The sequence below is a fragment of the Babylonia areolata genome, chromosome 25, assembly GCF_041734735.1.
Source record: "Babylonia areolata isolate BAREFJ2019XMU chromosome 25, ASM4173473v1, whole genome shotgun sequence".
NCBI classification, from domain to species: domain Eukaryota; kingdom Metazoa; phylum Mollusca; class Gastropoda; order Neogastropoda; family Buccinidae; genus Babylonia; species Babylonia areolata.
Window position 1 is genome coordinate 13,910,266 of NC_134900.1, and position 7,500 is coordinate 13,917,765.

The 7,500-nt window shown below is 46.8% G+C and overlaps 1 protein-coding gene across 4 annotated transcripts in view; it reads right to left on the reverse strand.

Annotated features, from left to right (window-relative positions):
* The window catches only part of LOC143299818 (cAMP-dependent protein kinase type II regulatory subunit-like), a 377,066-nt gene that overhangs the window by 206,418 nt on the left and 163,148 nt on the right, over positions 1 to 7,500 (reverse strand). For all 4 annotated transcript variants that reach the window (XM_076613280.1, XM_076613279.1, XM_076613281.1 and 1 more), the window contains exon 2: positions 5,065 to 5,171. The gene's annotated coding sequence lies outside the window, so the exon portion shown is untranslated. The remainder of the gene's footprint in view (positions 1 to 5,064; positions 5,172 to 7,500) is intronic.

The following is a 7,500-nucleotide window of genomic DNA, read 5'->3' on the forward strand; positions in this document are numbered from 1 at the left end:
TTCATGTTACTTTTAAAAAAAGATCTTTTTTTTTTTGGTTACTTTTATTTTAAAGATCTTTATTTTTTATGTTATTTTTATGTTTTAAAAAAATCTTTATTTTTTATGTTACTTTTTCATGTTACTTTGTTACTATGTTTTTTTGTTGTTTTTTTAAAACGAACAATTCAAAGTGACGAAGCGTTTGAAAACCGTCCTTCACAATGATGGGAAGTAAATCTCTCCATTTCCTCTCCCATTCTCATTGTTCTTTCATGCCGAGTCAGAAATTTATAGACCTTGAGGGAAGTGGAGCAGACCTAATGACCACAGTTCCGCCATTTTGACGGACGCGTGTTCTTGCCTGACTTCGGTTCGATGAATGGTTGATATTTGTTGACATCCCTGTGAAGAGTTAAACGCCAGGAATCACGCAATCGTGTGTAAATCTTACTACTTTTACGTCTTCACGAGTTACACGTAATTTAAGTCAATAATTACGTCAAGAGGCAAGGGACATAATTGTAACTCATCGCAGGAGGCGAAGTGTTGCTGAAATTGTCCACGTCCAACCACTTTCTGTTCCGTACGTCCCAACAAGTAGCCTAACTGCGTACTGAAAAAAGAAGTGGCATTTTAAAATTCTAACCTCTGGTACTTTCTGTGCAAGCTGAGTTCTTGAAACTATTGGTGGCGTTTTAAGTAGGAACTACTTTCTGTCCAAAATGTGTCCGGAAAAGATCAGTTGCGTTTAAATTAAGAAAAGGGCCTAACTTTCTGTCTCGATCTCAAAGTGGCTGAGCACTGCCTTATGGGAAATTGGATACAACTGAAAGAAACAATCGTTCCAAACTCAATTTAAAAAAAAAAATTTATTATCAGAATGGAACAAGACAGAACGTTTTGGTAAAACTGTCATTTTATTTATAAATACAGTAAAACGAAATGTACATCATTTCACTAACTTTTCGACCGCTATTGATCTGTCAGATCTTTGCCGATTGTTGTAGATCTATCGATCACGTCATTGCCGATTGCTATGAATATATCAGATCTTTACTGACTGCTTTAGATCTATCAGGTATTTGCGGAGCGCTTTAGATCTACCGGGTCTTTGCCGAGCGCTTTAGATCTGTCACGTCGTTGTGCACTGAAAAACCCTTAGTAGCGTTTTCATACATAGTGCTGTCCGAACATCTTTGCTAGCGCTTTCGATCAATCAGATCTTTGCCTACTACTATAGATCTTTCAGTCTTTTGCCGAGGGCTTTAAATCTATGGAGTCGTTTGTTGCCAATCGGCTTTACATCTACCACGTCGTTGTGCACTGAAAAACCCTTAGTAGCGTTTTGATAGTGCCGTCCGAACGTCTTTGCTAGCGCTTTCAATCAATCAGATCTTCGCCTACTGCTATAGATCTATCAGTCTTTTGCCGAGGGCTTTAAATCTATGGAGTCGTTTGTTGCCAATCGGCTTTACATCTACCACGTCGTTGTGCACTGAAAAACCTTTAGTAGCGTTTTCATACATAGTGCTGTCCGAACGTCTTTGCTAGCGCTTTCGATCAATCAGATCTTGGCCCACTGCTAGAGATCTATCAGTCTTTTGCCGAGGGCTTTAAATGTATCGAGTCGTTTGTTGCCAATCGGCTTTAGATCTACCACGTCGTTGTGCACTGAAAAAACCTTAGTAGCGTTTTCATACATAGTGCCATCCGAACGAGAGACATGGGCAGAAGAAGGAAGAACAACAAAGCAGCATGAAGAGAAGAAGAAGAAGAAGAAGAAAAAGAAGAAGAAGGAAAAGCAGAGAGAAGCTCCTAGCCCCCAGATCCCAAAGGCCAGCCAGCCAGCCAGCCAACCAGCCAGCCAGCCAGCCAGCCTTTGTGTGTGAAGCCTTTGATACCAAAATGGAAACCACAGAAGTGGAGCGTGAGAGAGGTGGGCGGGAGAAAAGTAGCTGGGGTTGGGGAGGGATGGGGGGGGGGATGGTTTGGGGGGGTGGGGTGGGGGGGGGGGGGGGAGGGGAGGGGAACTGAAGGACAGAGGATGAGCCAGGGGGAATGGAAGGAGAGGTTAGGGGGAAGGGGGAGTTTGGGGGGTGGGGGTGGGGGGGATGACAGGGGTATGGGCGATGGGGGAGGGGTTTAGGTGCGGGGAGATGATGAAACCAGGAATCGATCGGAGCGCTGCTCAGCGGCATACTTCGGACAGCGTTGAAATGAGGGCGGTGCGCACGTGCGCAACCTACCCCCCTCTCCGCCACATCCTCCCCATCCCCTCTTCCTCTTCGTTGCTCTCTCCCTGTCATCTTCTTCCTCTCTGCTGTCCTCCTGCTCCTTCTTCCCCATGAATAGTGTGTGTGTGTGTGTGTGTGTGTGTTAGTGTGTGTGTGTGTGTGTGTGTGTGTGTGTGTGTGTGTGTGTGTGTGTGTGGTAGTGTGTGTGTGTGTGTGTGTGTGTGTGTGTGGTAGTGTGTGTGTGTGTGTGTGTGTGTGTGTGTGTGTGTGTGTGTGTATGTGTTGTTGTTGTTGTTGTTGTTGTTGTTGTTGTTGATGTGTGTGTGTGTGTGTGTGTGTGTGTGTGTGTGTGTTAGTGTGTGTGTGTGCGTGTGTGTGTGTTAGTGTGTGTGTGTCTGTGTGTGTGTGTGGTAGTCAGTGTGTGTGTGTGTGGTAGTGTGTGTGTGTGTGCGTGTGTGTGTGTGTGTGGTAGTGTGTGTGTGTGTGTGTGTGTGTGTGTGTGTCTGTGTGAGTATATGTGTGTGTGTGTGTGTGTGTGTGTGTGTGCGTGGGACGATGTGTGTGTGTGTGTGTGTGTGTGTCTGTGTGTATGCGCGCGCGCACGCGCGTGCAGGCATGTGTGTGTTTGTGTGTGTGCGTGTGCACGGACATGCGTGTTCGTGTGTGAGCTAGTGTGTGCGTGTGTGCGCGTGCAGGCATGTGTGTGTGTGAGTGAGTGAGTGCGGGCTCGCGTGCTTGCGTGTGAGCGTGTGTGTGTGTTTGGGAATGCGCACTTGAGCATGCGCGTGCAGTTTTCTGAAAGTAATTATCTGAACAAAAAACAAAACAAAACAAAAAATCAGTGGCCAAGGAATCTATTCCTTTATCCACTTACTGTTGTGCACACAATTAATCTTCTTCTTCTTTCCGTTACACGACCAACATCGACCTGCCGATGACTCTGTCGTGGTTCATGCATGTTGGGTATTTTCGTGTCTCCATAACCCACCGAACACTGACATGGGTTACAGGATCTTTAACGTGCGTATTTGATCTTCTGCGTGCGTATACACACGAAGGTATGTTGACCTGGGAGACCGGAAAAATCTCCACCCTTTACCCACCAGGCGCCGTTACCGTGATTCAAACCCGGGACCCTCAGATTGAAAGTCCAACGCTTAAAACCACTCGGCTGTTACGCCGACGGGGACAGTAAGAAATTCGATCAGTCAAACAATGACATATTTCTGTCGCCATTTTGCATTCTCATCGCCATTTTGATCAATTCTCTTCCGGTTTGGTCCATACGACTGTGTCTCTGGTGAATGCGTGGAAGTTATATTACCTTCCGCCAATCACTTGCAAAAAGGTGTGTGTGTGTGTGTGTGTGTGTGTGTGTGTGTGTGTTGCGCGCGAGCATGTGTGTGCTGCGTGCGAACATGTGTGTGTGTGTGTGTGTGTTGCGTGCGAGCATGTGTGTCTATTGTGCGTGCGCGCGCGCGTGTGCTAGTGCGTGTGTATGGCTTTGTCAGACCACCATGTGTTTGCCTCCTGCAATAAAGGCACTCGCTGTTTCTACAGCAACCCAGTCAACCGCTTCTTCTTTTTCTTTTTACATTGTCAGCAAGGACAGTCATAAGGGCAGCCTGTGAAAGCCGCTTTTAATAAAAAAAAAAAACAAAACAGCCAGCAATAACACCATCATTAATAATGCACCCTGTGGCTATGGATAGTTTAATGAATGATCTAAGCAAAGAAAACGACATTGATGAATACGTTCCAACAAAATCAAATCCCGCTCTCTCCGTCTCTCTCTCTCTCTCTCACGTTGACAACTGCAAAGCTCGCAGACAAAACACACTTTCACAATCAACGGGCATACAAGCAATAATAACGCACGCTGACAATCACAGACACACAGACAATTGCCAGCTCACGTTCACAACCACAGACACACAGACAATTGCCAGCTCACCTTGACAACCACAGACACACAGACAATTGCCAGCTCACGTTCACAACCACAGACACACAGACAATTGCCAGCTCACCTTGACAACCACAGACACACAGACAATTGCCAGCTCACGTTCACAACCACAGACACACAGACAATTGCCAGCTCACCTTGACAACCACAGACACACAGACAATTGCCAGCTCACGTTCACAACCACAGACACACAGACAATTGCCAGCTCACCTTGACAACAACTGACACACAGACAACTGCCAGTTCACCTTGACAACAACAGACACACAGACAATTGCCTGGTCACCTTAACAACCACAGACACACGCACAATTGCCAGCTCACCTTGACAACCACAGACACACAGACAATTGCCAGCTCACCTTGACAACCACAGACACACGCACAATTGCCAGCTCACGTTCACAACCACAGACACACAAACAATTGCCAGCTCACCTTGACAACCACAGACACACAGATAATTGCCAGCTCACCTTGACAACCACAGACAATTGCCAGCTCACCTTGACAACCACAGACACACAGATAATTGCCAGCTCACCTTGACAACCACAGACACACAGACATTTTGCCAGCTCACGTTCACAACCACAGACACACAAACAATTGCCAGCTCACCTTGACAACCACAGACACACAGACATTTTGCCAGCTCACGTTCACAACCACAGACACACAAACAATTGCCAGCTCACCTTGACAACCACAGACACACAGACAATTGCCAGCTCACCTTGACAACCACAGACAATTGCCAGCTCACCTTGACAACCACAGACACACAGATAGAACTCTGGTTAAAAAAACAAAACAAACAAAAACACACAGAACTTATCCTCACAATTCTCAAAGACGACGATAGTACGTACTCACTTTTGAAAGTGGAAGCAAAGTTAAATGATGATGTTACTGGAGATATCCTTTGTCTTCTGGAAGCCGAGTTCCAATATACATTCAGTTACGCATCATGTCTTTCATACCTGAAACACACACACACAAAAAAAACAACAACCAAAAATCAAATTGTTATTGAGTAATGTGTTGCACAAAGGTAAGTTACTGATGTTCAATATATTTCAAATCTGAAACACAATTCATTTCAGATTGCTATTGAGAGCGGGTTGCACGCAGGGAAGTAATTGGTATTCAACTGCTCACTCATCATGTCTTTCATACCCAGCACACAGTTCTTTTCTTCTTCTTTTTTTTTTTTTTTTAACTCTCTCCATACGAACGGCGAAAGAGACGACGTTAACAGCGTTTCACCCCAATGACCATCATCAAAATATTGCAAGCGGAAGGCTCTTATACTGAAGAGGTGAATGTTGACAAAGAATACCACAGTTCTTACGACGGAAGCTAAAGGTTGGGTCATTCAGACACCCACTGGACATCCGAGGGGGTCTGTGTAGAGGAGAAGAGAGGACTGGCCGTACTGAGTGAGTTAATATAAATTGATGATCGTTGGTTGGATAAAGGAAAATAAAACATGGTCGGTCTTCATAGACTGAGAAGGGGGGGTGGGGCGGGGGGGTGGGGGTGGGGGCTGGAGGAAGTGAGGAAGAAGTCATGGGAAGAGAAGGAAGAGCGGAAGTGAGAGAGAGAGAGAGGGAGGAGAGGGGGGGAGAGAGAGGGAGGAAGGGAAGGAGAAAGGGGAGAGAAATTGAGAGAGAGAGGGAGCATGGATTCGTGTTTACATGAGAGAGAGAGAGAGAGGGAGGGAGAGAGAGAGACAGAGAGAGACAGAGATCGAGAGAGAGAGCATGGATTCCTGTCTACACAAGAGAGAGAAAGGGTGGGGGTGAGGGGGGGGAAGGAGGAGAGGACGAGAGATGGGGGAGTGAGGGAGGGAGGAAGGGGAGAGAAAGAGACAGGAGAGGGGGAAGGAAAGGAGAGAGAGACAGAGAAATAGAGAGAGAGAATGAATGATTGGATCTTTGTTTTCCAACGGTGGAGATATCAACACACTGGCCGACTTACACATCTGCCGTTGTTCTGGGAGACGCACACACACACACACACACACACACACACACACATATATATATATATATATATATATACATATATATATCTAAATGTTGTTATACTCGATACAAGAGACAGACGGACAGACAGACAGACAGAGACAGAGACAGAGAGATGCATTTGTGCCTTCAAGAGAGAGAGAGACAGACAGACAGAGACTGAGACAGACAGACAGACAGACAGAGAGAGAGACAGAGGGACAGACAGACAGATACTGAGGCAGACAGACAGAGAGACAGACAGACAGAGACTCAGACACACACACACACACACACACACAGATGCATTTGTGCCTTCACGAGAGAGAGAGACAGAGACAGGCAGACAGACAGACAGACAGACAGAAAGAGCATAGACTGATGTCTATACAGACGGTGTCGGCCATCCAACCAGCCCATTGACAAACGGAGCAGTAGGCAATCCCTGTTATAATATTCCCTGGAGGAGTAGGGTGAGGGGGGGGGGGGGGAGGGGACAGATATTGGAGGGACACACACACACTCAAAAAACCCAATCGGCAGCCACAGACATGCACCGCACGCGTTACAGAAAAGCTGAGACAGAAATACCCAGCACTCCAGACACTTCCGCCATCAAGCGGACTTCCTCTCACACCCCCACACCCCTCCCCCCCTCTCTCTCTCTCTCTCTGTACTCCAGACCCCCAGGAGAGCGACAGTCTCACCCGCTCCCCCCCCCCTCCCACCACCCTCCACCCCTAAGCTCTGCAACAGGTCAGAAGATCCAGAGAGAGCAGTCCTCAAGTGGATCCTAACTCACTGCGAAGTCCTAGGAAATAAGAGGACATTTGAGCTGGCAACCCCCCCCCCCCCCCCAAAAAAAAAAAAAACACACAAAAAAACAGGAGCCCAGGAAGACCGAATTAGACAAAGCCCCAGTTCCTACACGAGATTCGACGGGCGCAACAGCCGAGTGGTTAAAGCGTTGTACTTTCAATCTGAGGGTCCCGGGTTCGAATCTCGGTAACGGCGCCTGATGGGGTAAAAAAAAAAAAAAAGGGTGGAGATTTTGCCGATGTCCCAGATCAACATATGTTCAGACTTGCTAGTGCCTGAACCTTCTTCGTGTGTGTATACGCACTCAGAAGATTCAAATACGCACGTTAAAGATCCTAGTAATCCTTGTCAGCGTTCGGTGGGTTATGGCAACAAGAACATACCCACCATGCACGCCCCCGAAAACGGAGTATGGCTGTCTACATGGCAGGGTAAAAAAAACAAAAACGGTCATACACGTAAAAGCCCACTCGTGTGCATACGG